This window comes from Schistocerca gregaria, chromosome 5 (genome assembly GCF_023897955.1).
Source record: "Schistocerca gregaria isolate iqSchGreg1 chromosome 5, iqSchGreg1.2, whole genome shotgun sequence".
Taxonomy (NCBI): domain Eukaryota; kingdom Metazoa; phylum Arthropoda; class Insecta; order Orthoptera; family Acrididae; genus Schistocerca; species Schistocerca gregaria.
Genome location: NC_064924.1, coordinates 502,560,693 through 502,577,793, shown reverse-complemented (window position 1 = coordinate 502,577,793; position 17,101 = coordinate 502,560,693).

The following is a 17,101-nucleotide window of genomic DNA, read 5'->3' as shown; positions in this document are numbered from 1 at the left end:
ATTCATAAATATCGAATGACGCCCTACAGATATTGAAGAGCCAAAGAAACTGGTACACCTGCCCAAAATCGTGTAGGGCCCCCACGAGCACGCAGAGGTGCCGTGACGTGCCATGGACTCGACCAATGTCTGAAGTAGTGCTGGAGGGAAATGAATACTGCAGGGTTGTCCATAAATTTGCAAGATTGCAAGGGGGTGGAGATCTCTTGTGGACAGCACGTTGCAAAGCATCCCAGATATGCTCAATAATGTTCGTGTCTGGGGAGTTTGGATGCCAGTGGAAGTGTTTAAACTGAGAAGAGTGTTCCTGGAGCCATTCTGTAGCAATTCTGGAAGTGTTGGGTGTCGCATTGTCGTGCTGGAATTGCCAAAGTCCGCAGGAATGCACAATGGACAACAATGGATGCAGGTGGTCACTCAGGATACTTACATACGTTCACATGTCAAAGTCGTATCTACACATGGGTCCCAATATCACTCCAACTGCAAATGCCCCACACCATTGCAGAGCCTCCATCAGCCTGAATAGTCCCCTGCTGACATGCACTGTCCACGAATTCATGAGGTTGTCTCCATAACCATATGCGTCCATCCGCTCCACACAATCTGAAACGAGACTCGTCCGACCAGGCAACATATTTCCAGTCATCAACAGTCCAATGTCGGTATTGACGGGCCAATGCGAGATATGATGTTTTTTGTCACGCAGTCGTCAAGGTCACATTAGTGGTCTTTTGGCTCCAAAAGTCAATATCGATGACGTTTCGTTCAATGGTTTGTACGCTGGCACTTGTTGATGGCCCAGCATTGAAATCTGCAGCAATTTGCTGAAGGGTTGCACTTCTGTCACGGCGACCAATTCTCTTTAGTCGTCATTGGTGCCGTTCTTGCAGGATTTTTTTCCGACAGCAGTGATGTCGGAGATTTGATGTTTTACTGGATTCCTGACAATTACCATACACCCATGAAATGGTCGTAACTACCTCGGAGATGCTGCGTCCCATCGCTCGTGCCCTAACTATAACACCACGTTGAAACTCACTTAAATCTTGATAACCTGCCGTTCCAGCAGCAGTAACTGACTTAACAACTGTGTGAGACACTTGTTTTATATAGGCGTTTCCGACCACAGCGCCATATTCTGCCTGTTTACGTAGCTGAGAGATATTTAAGTTCGCATGGGTATACCAGTTTCTTTGGCACTAATCTCCTTTATCGTGTTCCTCAGTGACAGCACACTCTCTCTCTCTCTCTCTCTCTCTCTCTCTCTCTCTCTCTCTCTCTCTCCCTCGTTATTTTTGTAACATCTAACGGAGTAAAACCAGGAACCAAATAAACTTCGCTAACGTTATCTGGTAGAGGACTCAATAAGATTTTACCGCGTCCCTCCGTTCTGACATATCGGGAAACAAATACCGTCTGCATGCTGACACTGACCATAGGAGGTGATCCCATTAAATAAACATGTATTGGTCCACTAGAGCAGGACACCAGTGATCTACGTCGCTTCCATGGTCACGTGTGCAGTTTTTTCGCCTGTATCGGAGATCACATCGAGTATCAATCACTAGGAGAGGGTTCAGTACTGTTATTACATAAGCTTCCTGTCAGGCCGAACGTCTGATTACGGTTCAGAAATTATGATTTGCTCGCATCAGTCTTATAAAATGATCGCCAGTAATGGAAAATGCATCTTACAAGGAAACAGACAAATGCATAGCAGCGGTGTTTACACAATGCTGCACTGACTCCGTAAACCGGTCAACTGCTAAGCAAAAGTAAACACATATATTTTGCAGAACCTCACAAACTTCTGCCAGTAACTTAGAAATGCAGTTTGAAACATTTTACAAAAATCAATTTCGCTACGAATTCTGAAGTATTGCTCCAGCGTTTCGTATCCATAACAAGAAGGTATCAGAAAGTCAGAAACGATCGTGGAAAATCAACACTTTCCAAGGGCACTTAAAATACTATAATGCTGGAGCTGTGGAGCTTCTGACCTATTAGTCAGTCGTATTCTGTTATGATTGGACCAAACCGTGAGTAGCTTCACTTTACCTTATAACTGTACAATGGAGCTTTATGATAAGGGTAATCGTCATGATTTCAGAAACTTGAATCCGACGTCCGCCACATCCGTTATCTGAAATTATTGCCTTCTGGTGGAAGTCTTTTGATAAAAAAAAATCAGCTTGGTAATTTACGGATCTACTAATCATTCTGAATATAGTCTAAAGTGTACAGGAATCACATTTCATTCGTGAGCGGGCTCGTTCAAGCAATATTTTCTTTTATACCTGTATGGATAAATTTTGGTTGCGCTGTTTACTTTCAGTGTAGTCGCTTTATTTTTGTCGTATGACTCTATATTTCGTAGCAGTCCTACTCTAAAAGCTCTTTGAGTGAATGACGTGCGAAGGAAAGTTTGGAAACCGACCAAACACGGCAAAACATGTTCTCACAAGGGAAACTCCACAGCGCACCCCCTCCCTTTAGTGATAAGATAGCCCCGTGGATAGCCGGTCAAAATCTGAACACAGATCAAGCATGAAAACATGAAGATGGCGTACTGAGCTGTGAAAAAGAAGCAAAATAGAAACAGTGGACGGTCCAAGCTCAAGATATACTACATCGAGCGAATTGGAAAAGCCATGCCAACGTCGTTGTGTGGTCACGGTGTTGAATACAAAACGGTAGATTCGTGTTCCCATTTTCTTTTTTCACAAAATTATGAACTGTCAAACCAGTCATTGACGTGTCTCTTCGCTGTATTCACTTTTGTGACTCCGTCGTGGTGTAGCGTCCGTTTGCAACAACGTGGCGTAAGGAAGGGACCTATAACGAAAGTTAATTACGCACAACCACTGTATTAGCAGCCGAAAGGAAGATGCTGTCGAATGGGAACCGCATTTGATGACAAGGCGACTGAATCTGCTGTGTCATAAACTACATTGGGGATAGTATGTGTGTCATATGTTAGGAATCTCTTATCGACCAAGCTAACTTGTATGCGTGATAGGTGAGTGAGAAATGCGTCCTTGCTCCATATGGGTGTTCGTATGAATCTGACTGATCACTCCCAAAGAAAAGATGGAAATATAATAGTTTGTCACATGATCAATAACAAATGAACGCACAATTCAAAACCACACAATTATACCTGTTCTCCATCAAAACATACGAGTTTAACGTTTTTTTAAATTTTCCACATGTGCGTCATCAAATCGTGCATATGTCCAAGCAAATCAGAACGTTTTCTGGAATTTCGGAGAGCGAAGTTGATTATTTATGAGAGCTTGGGCCACGATAATAGACACATGATCACGTAAACTGTACCACTCTGTGTATCTGTGCAGATTTGCAAAATCGGAGAGTCTTTTCACAAAGCATTTCACTTCTCTAAAGCCAAACACGTCTAATGGTTGCACAAGAGGTGTACAATCTGGAGGAATGATAATCATGTCTACTTCTACATCAAACTTTTACAAAGGGCGTTCAAAACGTTTTGCACAGCCGTCTCTAAGTTTTTTAGTTTTTGCAGGAGGAGAATGAAATTTTTGTGAACATACTTGGAACGTTTAGCTATACATTGCTCCTACTTAGTGTAGCCTCCATCAGCTGTGACTCATCTGGTCCAGCGTTCTTTCCATGGTGTAAATGCACTTTGGTAAAATTCTGTGGATTGTTTTTTTACACCATCGCTTGACACAGGAAATAAGGTCTTTCTCACTATCAAATGTTTTACCGCGGAGGTAGGCCTTCTGACGTCCAAGGAGGTAAAAATCAGACGGAGCCAAGTCCGGACTGTAGGGAGGATGAGGAACAATTTTCCAACCCATTTTCCTGATTTTCTCCTGCGTCATAAGGGCTTTACGGGGTTTGCATTGTCATGGTGTAGTCTGATGAGCTGACCCTGAAGCTGTGGTCTGTGGGTCTTGATGGCACGTTGCAGCTTGACCAATGACAAACAGTAATGGTCCCGGTTAAGTGTGGAGCCAGGTTCCAAAAAGTCAATGAAACTGACACCACACTGATCCCATAGGAAGGAGACCATCACCTTTCGGTCTGCTTTTCGTGATAGTCTTGGTTTCTTCTTCCGAGGGGAGCCCGGATGACGCCACAGCGTGGATTGGCTTTTACTCTCAGGTTCGGACCAAAACAACCATTTTTTGGTATGTCCATCCCTTTACCAGGTCTCATGACGATGGCCATTTACTACCGTGACAAAAAATAAAAACACCTACAGCCGTCCTTATGATTTTTTTATTTTTTCGTTACCAGTTTTAATGCTTCAGTGCGTCATCTTCACCTGTTTTGATGCGGTACGGGTTGATATGATCCCCATGCATAACCCATCAGTTGCCAGCATTACTCGATACGCAGATAATGTCTGCTGCTTCATTGCGTCATCTTCAGGCTGTTTTGATGCGGTACAGATTGATGTGATCCCCAGGACACATTTTCTGCGTATCCAGTAATGCTGGCAACTGATGGGTTATGCATGGGAATCATGTCAACCTGTATCAGATGAAATCGGCCTGAAGATGACGTAATGAAGCGTTGAAACTGATAACGACAAAATAAAATTAAAAAGAAATGGCTGTAGGTGTTTTTATTTTTTGTTACGAAAAACATCCATGTTTCATCCTAGGTAAGAACGCAATCAAAACACTGTTTCCACTCTTCAGTAAAGGTCTTCATGAGACCCTCACATACATTCTTCCTCATCGTATTCATTTCGCTTGTCATTTCTGTACCCTACTGACAGTACCAGTGATACCACACTACCCAATGATAAACGAGTCATATCAGCAAGCTGTTGTATCGTCACAAATCTGTCATTTTGGATTATTTGATCAATGGTCGCATTATTCACATTACTCACTGCCGTCGACGGTCTACCGCATCGTGGATTGTCCAGCAGAGATAAATCACTTTCTTTAAACCTCTGCAACCACCATTCGATACTGCTGAGATCCACTGTGTCCTCCCCATAAAGAGGAACAACTTCTTTTGAACCGATGTGGCAGAACCATCGCGGGTCTTGAAGAGTAATTCCATCACTGACCATTGTCGAAACCTGACATCTACTTCACGGTCCGTTATGGCTCACCTATAAATAAAACAAAATACACCAACTTATAGCTAAATGCTTCAGATATGTTCACAAAATATTTCATTCTCCTCCTGCAAAACTTTTTGAAAGTCCTTTGTACAATGCCCGATCTTTCCGTCCTGTATAGATGTCAAGGAATGAAGCAAAATATTTGTTCGAGCAAGGCGCAATCACACGTCCATTAAAATTTTTCACTAGCCTTTTCTAGATGTTATCTTGCACACTACAATTCAAAATAACATTGAGGGTTTTGCTCAAGTACCTTATTCACCTGTTTAACTTGCATTCCAAATACACCTTTTTCTTGCAACCACAAGTAAAACGTAAATCTCGGAAATCCTGGCATGTTAAGGGCATATTGAGCGGCGTAAGTGCGGGAAGTGGCATGCAGTTGGTCTACACCACATTTAGTGCATTCTCCAACTAAAGATAACGTACAGGTCAATTTCATTTCATAGTTAAAACAGGACTGATGTGTGTTGATGACATATGCGTCTTCATAATCTTGGAATTTGACGTTAGTCGCTGTAACAATCTTCATGGAAAAGTCTACAAGTTCTTTCAGTTTACTGGCGTAGATTCTGCTACCATATTTGGTAATCCGATATTGCAGTGTCGGTGTTACTCTGATGACGATTCACTGCGGCGACCACAGCTGTTATTAAACACATCAGATCAATTCGCAGTTGCGAATAATGACTACCATCAGCTGCAGACGCATGTTTGACGACATACGGAAGTTTGGGTGTGGCCCTGAGTCGTGCACTGACAGCCAAACAGACGGTCTGCTTTCCGCAACGCTGCGGCAAGGACGTCCTGTTTACTTTTCGTCCGGTCCGGTGCGGTAGCGAGTGCCCATATTTATCACTTCGTCGCCGCTAGTTTAGAGTCCATCACTACCGACGTAATTGACGCATTCATATCGACAAACCACCGTCAAGGTCAGGTTTCAACCCAATCGTGCACGGCCGCAATCTTTTGAAGTGGAACGTTTTCTACGTGACGATTTTAAAATTGATCCTCAGGACATCATTGGTATCCATCTCTCTATCACGAGCAGTATTGTCTACGCCAAGTTATTAAGTGACGAGGTGTGCAACAGAATCGTACGCGCACATGCGAACGATCTTAAATTCAAACATTCTGATGGCCATATTGGGGCAGTCTATCGATCATGCGGGGCTTGGCCCCCGTACGATACGAGACTTCGAACTCCCGTTCGAAGTACCACCGGACGTAGTCGCCGCGGCTTTCCAGCATTACGGCAGAGTGGTCTGCTTCATGGCCGAATAATGGACACCTTTACAACGTACCCGGTTCTTAACTGGGTACGACAGATCAAAATTGAACTGACAAAAAATGTACCATCGTATCATGTCATCGGCGGATGTAAGGCGATTATTGTGTATGACGGACAGCTAAGCACTTGCTCCTGTTGTGGCCAAGAAGGACACGTCAGCTCTGATTGTATCCGACGACGGCTTGCTCAAACCCCCGCAAGTGAATCTATGACTACTTCTAAGGTGACGACGCTTCCTCTCAACTATGCCGGGGTTGCACGGGAGGCCTCCCTTTCCGATACCGACCACATTCGTCCGATAGCCGCCCCCGATAGCGAGGTGACGATGGATTCTGCAGTACCGGATGCAGCCCCTACAACGGCGCCCCCTCCTGAGGATAATCACCGACCGACCTCGCAAGAAATCACGGATGACAGGATGGACATTGACCTACGTGTTGTACCGACAGCGGCTTTTCTTCCAGACACCGGAGCAACTGAAGAAATCCACCCACATTCGGATACCGAAACACGTCCGTAAACAGCGTTCCCCGCGGAAGCATAAGAGATGGCGGCGTGCTCCATCGGACGAGTGCTTGAAGCGAACGTTTGACATGGACGGTGGAAAATCAGACAACGTTACCGGTGGTACAGACGCCGCAGTAACAGCCCATCCAACAGATCGCCATGGTGCCGGTTTCAGTCCCTCCGACCCCACAGAACAGCAGGGTCTCAGCAGACAGCCGCTGCCGACTGCCCCGAGTGCCGCAGCAGCCACCATCAGCCGATGGTATTTCATGGCGACTGGGCTGACGACGGCGAGGAAAACTCCTGGCCCTCACCAGTGTTGATCCTTTTCCAGCATCAGTGACAGTGATGAGCCAGCCTCACGTAACGTGAACACAGCCCTTACAAGGCTGTTGATGGTTAACATGTGTGTTATGGGCAGACCTCAAACTTATCGTGTAGCGACTATAATCATCAACACTATACAGATGCGCCCTGAGTTGTCCTTGCTTCAGGATCTGATGAATTCTGCTCGCATCTTTATAGCCCTTCTCCAGGAGGTGAACATCAACGACTTCGCAGGCGTGTACGTTTATGACGCATGCGTCTCTCCAGCTTCCCCCACAGGCAGTGGCGTCGCTGTACTTCTTCGGGAAGGAATAGTGGCGGACGATATCCTCTTTCTGCCTGGGATACGAGGAATGGCACTCACAGTACTGGGTGTCCGCCTTATCAATATCTACGCACCTTTTGGGATGGACAAACGTCGCGAACGTTCACGATTCTTTGCGGAAAACGTCGCCCCGCTCTTCCAAGGCCGTCGCTACCATCTGGTGTTTATAGGTGACTAGAACTGCGTACTAGCACCCAGAAACCAACTCCCACGACATAATCCATGCCCAGAACTCGAGACGCTAATTCGAGACCTGCAGATGGCGGACACTTGGGAACATCTTCAAGGCCACCGACCGGGATTCACACACTTAGCGAGTCACTCTTCCAGTTGGATTTATGTGTCACCCTCCTTTGCCGCTGGGGCACAGGATGCGGAACTGTGGCCTACAGCTTTCTCGGAGAACTCCGCCTGCATCTGTGCCATCACCCTACGGTGACAACAAGTGCGGAGAAGCCGCAGCCCACGGAAATTAAACGTCGCTCACCTGTCGTATCCGGATTGCCTCCAAGCCGTTGAGGATACGTGGCAATCGTGTGTGAAAATCGCCTCCATGCATTTCCCACAACGATCCGCTGGTGGTTGGACTGTGCCAAACCGGCACTAGGGCGAAAGTTGATAACCTAGGATCGCGACCACGCTGCTGGGCGTAGACATACACTCGAATTTTACTTCAGAGTACTGCGTGACTGCGATGCTATGGTGCCGTCTCCGGAACGACAAACGGCGATCCACCGTGCTAAGGCTCAGATCATAGCTAGTATGCGACTCCACATAGACGTGGTGGTCATCCGCTCGAGGATGCAGGATAGTATAGCGAGCGAAAGCCCGTGTATGTTCCAAGTAATTCGTGAACTTCAACGATACCAAAGAGCGCTGACACGCTTCATCGATATGTAGGACGGTTGTCGCCCCAACACTCAACAAGCCATAAGCATAGCGTTATACGATCATTATTCCCAGCTCTATTCAGCTCAGACTCCTGATCCAACAGGACTGACATACGGTTTACGGCACCGTTACCCAGGCGACCTTGATGGAAGAAATTACGGAAGGAGTGATCGACGCCATTAGAAAAGGAGCTGTAAACAAGTCTACGGGTCCTGATGGCCTCCCCTTGGAATTTTACCGAACTTTTCAATATTTTTAGGCACCCGATTGACGGACATCTGTCGCAAACTACTATTCCCAGAAGTGCGCTCCCTGCGGCCCTTGTACAAGGGATGACTATTTCTATTCACAAATTGTCCGGCAGCTCACGGGTGCAGGACTACCGCCCGCTGACGCTATTGAATTGCGACTTTAAGATCTTTTCTCGACTGTTGGCGGCGCGGATACATCAGACCTTACAACAGGTCTTCTCACCCGATCAAAAGTCATTAGGAGTTGGCAATAATATTCCAACAGCACTTAGTGGATATCGTGACCTGATCCCACTGGCGAGGGCATGTCGTCTGAAGTGTGCGCTGGCGGCAATCGATTTCGGCCAAGCTTTCGATCGGGTGGAACACGGCTATTTGGAAGAGGTCCTACATCATATGCAATACCCAAAGCCGTTTGTCACTGTCGTCATGCGACTACTCCGTGGCGACATCCGAGGTGGTCGTCAACGGCCGACCTACGCAGCCGCTCACTATTTCTCGATCGATACGCCAAGGTTGCCCTCTGTCCACTTTAGTTTACGCTGTAGCCATAGAACCAGTGCTATGCGTTCTGAGCCAACGACTAACGGGTATGACGTTACGAGGCCACACTTCCCGATGTAAAGCATACGCTGACGACCTGATGATTGTCATCCGCAACGGCGACGACACCGCCAGCGCACTGAACTAGATAGCTACATATAGAATGGCCACTGGTAGTCGTATCAACGTCGCAAAATCAGTGGCGATGAAAATTGGGGTCGAACTGCCTGAGGACAGCGCCACCCCCTTACAGCTAAGAGATACTCTAAATGCCTCGGCATTCATTTCACAGACGATATACGACGAACCGTTGCTCACAATTTTGGCGACTTTTACGAAATGTTCGAACTGGGATAGCCAACAACCGCCTACGAGCAATGGACATCGTCCCGTAGACCCAGTAGGTCAACACACATTTAGGGTCACGCATTCCGCACATCGCCCTGGTATTACCTATTACCGGTGATGTTATCTCACCGTATACCGGCGGCTATTGGGTCCTTCTTGAGTTCAGGCACGCTTTTCAAGATCACGAATGAGACTCTCACCCTTCCCCCGGAGGGCCTGGTCTTTATCACTTTCATGACAGAGCGGTCGCCATACTGTGAGCACGTTAGTAAAACTATGGCACCGCCATCCGCACAGTTGACGAGTTTGTTGTTGTGGCGTTCAAGACAACGATGAACACCGTCTTAGCTGTGGCGAGTCTACGGCAGTAAAGCACTTAGTGAAGAAAATGTCAGAGCACTTCCTTCGAATGACGCCGAATCATATCGAACACAAGACTATATTATTACCGGATGAGACGTATTACCCATGCACGAAAACTAATGCTGTGACGTGGCTTCGTGGGCATGCAGTACATTATTTGTTTCAAGACGGACCTAAGGACACTTTAGACTTTTGGAACTATTTGCACGAACGACATTGCACCATCCTCCGTAACCCAGAGTACCGACAATATTTTTTCCAGTTATTTATGGAGTGCGTTCCACGACCCTCTACGCAGCTGGATCATCACGGGCAAGAGAAGCTAAAAATTACAAGACGACGATAAAACAGTGCACGGTACAACGTGGGATCTAACTTCGTCATTGTGATAAGTCTTACCTGGATGATAAAGCAGATGGGGAGTTTCGTCGTGATACCTCGCACTTTGTACCAATATTAGCCCTCTTTCCTATTTTTGCCTCCAGTGCGAAAGATTCTTCGCAGTTTTTGTTTCCCATCCGGTGCAAAATGTAGTACCAGTTAATGATGGTACGGATTCCGCCCTTAGATTTTATTTAATGGTTACCTTAGCGTCATACTTAGCTCTCTTTCTTTTTTCCCCTTGTAGCAAATACAAATATGTTTTCACTTACGAGCTTCCCCATTCGACACAACGAGTGTACTTATTCGTTTCAGTTCCTTACTGCGTAAAGAAAACCGGCAAGGGAAATTCGGGTTAGAGTCCGGGTCTGGCACAAATTTTCATTGTCGTCTTTATATTCTACAGCTGATGGTAGTCATTATTCGCAATTGCGAATTCATCTGGTGTATTTGGTAATCCTTCTGCTCGAAATTTTGTACTTCCTTCTGAAAGTGAGTAGCCAGTGACATGAAACTTTGAAATCCAGACCGATTCGTTTAGCACAATACATTTCATAAATTTATAAGTCTGTATCATGCACTGCACTTAACTCGTTCTGACTAGGGTAGCCTATTGGCATACATAAGTTTCTAACTCACTGGCCTTCCCTCTTCGGATTCCACTTCACTCAACTTCTTTACAGTATATATCTGTGCTTTTTTCCTCCAGCCTTTCAAGCTTATTGACTTTTTTGTAACTAATCTACACACATCAAAAAAAGTTTTGCATCCCGGTTCCCAGAACTCGGGAAGATAGACTTTGACTGTGGATATTCTGTCACAGCCACAGTCCCTTTGACTGTTCGAGATGTCACTAAACGCGGCCAAAGATGTGAACAACCATGCATGAGCAGCGCCTATTAGACGGAGGAGGCACGACAGCTGATCAGTTCCACTCGTTCCACCAGGAAGGAGGTACACAGCTTGTGTTGTCTGTAGTTGAACCATGCCTAGACGGTCAATACCGCGATTCGTTTGCGTCCACATTGTTACTTTGTGCCAGGATGGGCTCTCAACAAGGAAAGTGTCCAGGCGTCGCGGAGTGAACCAAAACAATTTTGTTCGGGCTTGGAAGAGATACAGAGAAAAAGGAATGGTCGATGACATGCCTCGTTCAGACTGCCGAAGGACAATGGCTCGGAAGAAGCCTGGCAGCAACGCCACCATGTTGAATAATACTTTTCGTGCAGCCACAGGACGTTGTTCTACGACTCACTGTGCTCAATAGGCTGCTTGATGCGCAACTTCACTCCCGACGTTCATGGCGAGGTCCGTCTTTGCAACCACGACACCACGCGGTGCGGTACAGATGGACCCAACAACATGCCGAATGGACCGCTCAGGATTGGCACCATGTTCTCTTCACCGATGAGTGTCGCATATGCCTTCACCCAGACGTGTTTGGAGGCAACCCGGTCAGACTGAACGCCTTAGCCACACTGTCCAGCGAGTGCAGCAAGGTGGGATTTCCCTGCTGTTTTGTCTTCTTGGAAGACAACTCACGCCCCCGTCGTGCACATCTCGTGAATGACTTCCTTCACGATAACGACATCGCTCGACTAGAGTAGCCATCGTGTTCTCCAGATATGAACTATCGAACATGGCTGGGATAGATTGAAAACGGCTGTTTATAGAGGACGTGACCCACCAAGCACTTTGAAGGATCTATGCCGAATCGCAGTTGAAGAGTGGGAAAATCTGGACCAACAGTGCCTTGATTAACTTGTGGATAGTATACCACTACTAATACCGGCATGCATCAATGCAAGCGGACGTGCTACTTGGTATTACAGGAACCGGTGTGTACAGCAATCTGAACCACCATCTCCGAAGGTCTCGCTGTATGGTGGTACAACATGCAATGTGTGGTTTTCATGAGCAATAAAAAGGGCGGAAATGATTATGTTGATCTCTATTCCAATTTTCTGTACAGGTTCCGGAACTCTAGTAACCGAGGTGATGCAAAACTTTTTTTGAAGTGCGTATGTTCGTGTCTTTTAATTGCCGTGAGATTGAGGTCGCAGCATCTCTCACAGATCATCAACATTCTCATAGTCTGGTACATACACCCTGCAGTAATCAGCAACGTATCTTCTTCACCACTTATCAACAAACGTAGGAAATAATCATATAAACATTGCACATTAATCCTTTTCGTTAAGGAATTTGTATTTTTTAAAGTTCACAAAATGTTGACGGATCTTGTTAAGCAAGTCGCGAGCTATAGTTGAATTCACATTGCCCACGGAAAATCACTGGTCCAAAGACACAAACAATTCGCTCTCAGCCAGGCAGTTATGTCAACAGGAATTCTGTCTGCCAAGCACTGTAGTCAACTGACGTCTGAATTGTGTCTGTTTCGCTTTGTTCCAGTGTTTGTTCGTTTAGTCATAGCATCTTCATACCACATCGGACCTACTGTCTATAGTGGGGTTCGAAACACTAGCAACATTTGTATCCAAGGTCTGGTATGTTTTCGCCGGTACTCTGCAGTGGGGATCCCGCGGTTAGAAGGCGATAAGGTTCCAGACGTAGGTACCTCCCTGTTGCTCTACGCAAGCAACACATCTTAAGATTTTTGAGTTCCGTTTTGCAAGTTCTGACTCTTGATTTCCTTTGTTGTAACGTATTTCACACCCGTTTATTTGTTGCTTTCATTTCTGTGAGAGGTCTATGCGGCACCTGCCCTCCTCTTACTGTGCATCACATTTACTTGCGATGTTAATACATTCTCACCACATGACTCATGTTCTGTAGACAATGTACGGTATGACAATTGCCAGGATTACAGAAAGAGAATAGACACGTCAATGACCGGACGGACGGTTTATAATTTTATGAAAGAAAAATGGACGTGAGTGAGATCTGAACGCGGATCTCCCGCTTGCAGTCCAACACGGTGACCACACATCCACGACGCCTTTGCTCTGCCTATTCGCTCGAAGTTTTACATCTTGAGCTTCGACCATTCACTGTTTCTGTATTTGTTCCTTTTTCACAGTTCAGTAAACCTTCTCCCTGTTTTCATGCTTGATCCGTGTTCAGCTTTTTATGGGATACACACTATGCCATCTTACCATTAAATCTGAAGGAGGGTTCGATGGGTAGTTTACTTTGTCAGCGTTTTCGGGAAGAGGTCAAGGAATGAATATCAGTTTCGTCGATCTTTATTTAGAAAAATGCTGGATTATGTTCAAATGTGTGTGTGTTCCTAAGGGACCAAACTGCAGAGGTCATCGGTCCCTAGACTTACACACTACTTAAACTAACTTATAGTAACTTATGCTACAACACACACACACACACACACACACACACACACACACACACACACACACACACACACGGCCGAGCGAGGACTCTAACCTTCAGTGGGAGGGGTGTTGGATTACGAAGCCAACCTTTTTACACCTTATGCTTCTCTTCTTGCTTGCTCGAAACGTATATCAAAAGCAAAGTTACATTAACAAGGCGAAACTGATCGTATTACAGGATCAAATATGCATTTACCACCAGAAAAGTGTCTGGAAGTTCCTTCCTCTCCTTGTTTAAATTCTGAAAACACTGTAACATGTCCTACTTAAATCAGCTCTTGCGTGCACACGATGGAAATTAAGAAGAAGAAGAAGAAGAAGAAGAAGAAAAAGCAGTCGAACAAAACGTTTTGGATCACCTAGCATGGCAGCGCCAGCTTCAAAGCAGCAAAGTATGTAGCGCCATGCCTCTTTATTATATCTCCATGGTGTATATATAACTTCCTACACTGTACACTACAATAGTAAAAAGAAGTGTTGCAAGGGAGAGGTATGTAAGATTTCAACACCAGATCAGCAGAGTAATAGCTTTTAACTTTTTTCTCTTAGATAACGAAATAACTCCCCAGTTCCGTTTGTGTCAATTAACTCCAACATTTATGTTCAACATTTAACTTTATATACTGAACACAGACGTGATTTAGGCCGTAATACACTCATCCTCTCAAAAAATTAGGATTTGATAAGATAAATAATTAATAAAAGTAATTACATTGAAATTGTTACATAAATATTTTCTTCGTCATTCCAAATGATTCAGAAATGAGAGTGAATCTTTCTCCTTCTTAATTCCACACAAATAATTGACCAAATTATATATATTTTTAATAATTGTTCACCTTCGTTATCTTCGCTGGCCTATGCTCAATGAAAACACCATTCTTTGGATGGTCTGTTTTTCAAGTCATAATATTTGCTTCGATGATACGCACTGAGAAAACAGATTGTCGTCACTCGGTCACTGATATTACTCTGTCACGCCTGCTCCCACGGGAAATGCCCATTTTGGCCGACACAGGACGCCACAAGAGTCTTTCTTCAAGAATCTCTCGGCCAGGCGCGAATCACGAAGTAATCCTGACAATAAAGTAGCCTCATATCAGAATTTATTCTCATCAGATTTCTTTCACACAACGGAAGTGAATTAAATGTTAATTTGGAAACATTTTTTTTAAATTCCGTATAGTGGCCATGGAATTTCTACACAGACGTTCGGGACTCAGGGCAACAGAGAAAAAAGAGAGAAAATTTGAGCCAACCACTATTGTCGTTTACGTCCTATTTATCATACTACAGGAAAGCTATATCTGCCTCGTTAATCTTTTTAAAAAGAATATGCAATATGTTCACCTTATTCTGTCTGTAAGTAAAAACTGCCCTTTTTAATTTTTCTAACCTACCTGTTCGATCAAAGGATGTAACATTCCACGCTCCGATGCACAGAACGCGTTTTGTTTCTTCTGACATAAGGAAATTGATAGTTTGAAGTTAGTTATAGTATGAATTAGTGAAGTTAGGTGGCAGGAGGAACAGGACTTCTGGTCAGTTCAATACAGCGTTATAAATACGAAATCAAATAAGGGTAATGCAGGAAGAAATTCAAAAAGAAATAAGACAACAAGGATGCGTATAGCTACTATGAACACCACAGTGAACGCATGATAAACATGAAGCCTATAACCACAAAAGCAGTATAAGTCTATATGGCAACTAGCTTCCAATTCTGAAGAGACTGAAGAAATGTGTAGCAGTAAAGGGAGACGAAAGTTTTTTGTGATGGGGGAACGGGGTACTTCGATAGTAGGAAAAGGAAGCAAAGGAAAAATAGTACGCAAATATGGACTGGGAAGGGGGGAGATAGAAGTGAAGGAGGAAGCTGCCTGCTAGAATTTTACATAGAGCATGATTTGTTTTAAGAATAACGAAGTAAGGTTGTATACGTGGAAGATAACTGGAGCCATCGGAAGGTTTCACATCGATTATATTATTGGGAAGAAACAGATTTTGGAACCAGAATTTAAGCTGTCAGACATTTCCACAGGCAGGTGTGGACTCTGACCGCAATTTATTGGTTATGATCTGTAGATTGTAAATGAAGAAATTGCAAAAAAGGTAGGAAATTAAGGTGATGGGACCTGGATAACTTCACAGAATAAGAGGTTGTTAAAGAGTTTCATTGGGAGCATAAGGCAACGATTGATTAGAAGCAGGGAAACGAATACAGCTGAAGACGAATGGGTAGTTTTGAGAGATGAAATAGTGACGGCAGCACAGGTTAAAATAGGTAAAAAGGAAAGGCTCTAGTATCTTTGGATAACCCAAGAAATATTGAATTTAATTGATCAAAGGAGAAAATATTAAAACGCGGAAAATGAAGCAGGAGAATAGGAATAGATGCGTCTAAAAAAATGAAAGTGAAAAAGTGAAAAATGGCTAAGCAGGAATGGCTGGAGGACAAATGTAAGGTATAGAAGAATATATCACTAGCCCAAAGAAAAATACTGACTACAAGAAAATTAAAGACACATTTGGAGAAAACACAAGCAGGTGTATGAACGTCAAAAGCTAAGATGGAAGACCAGTCCGACTATATTACTATGCAAAGAAGGGAAAACTGGAAGGTGCAAGGAGTCTGTAGACTGTCCATACAAAGGAGACGAACATTAAAACAATATTATAGAAATGGGTGAAACATGGACGATAAATAGTTTGGACAAGAAGAGAATAGAAGCTTTCGAAATGTGGTGCTACAGAAGAATGCTGAAGATTAGATGGGTAGATCACATAACTAATGAGGAAGTATTGAATAGTATTGGGGAGGAGAGAAGTTTGTGGCACAAATTGACCAGAAGAAAGGATCGGTTGGTAGGACATGTTCTGAGTCATGAAGGAATCACCAATTTAGTATTGGAGGGCAGCGTAGAGGGTAAAAATCGTAGAGGGAGACCAAGAAATGAATACACCAAACAGATTCAGAAGGATGTAGGTTGTAGTAGGTACTGGGAGATGAAGAAGCTTGCACAGGATAGATTAGCATGGAGAGCTGCATCAAACCAGTCTCAGGACTGAAGACCACAACAACAACATACAGAGATGGAAGGGATGTAGATGAAGATGAAATAGGAGATATGATACTGCTAGAAGAATTTGACAGAGCACTGAAAAACATAATTCGAAACAACGACCCGTGAGTAGAAAACTACTGACAGCCTTGGGAGATCTAGCCATGAGGGAACTCTTTCATCTGGTGAGCAAAATACATGAGACAGGTGAAATACACTCATATTTCAAGAATAATTCAATAGTTTTAATTCCAAAGGAAGCAGGCGCTGATAGATGTGAATATTACCGAATTATCAGTTCAATAAGTCATGGTTACAAAATAGTAACACG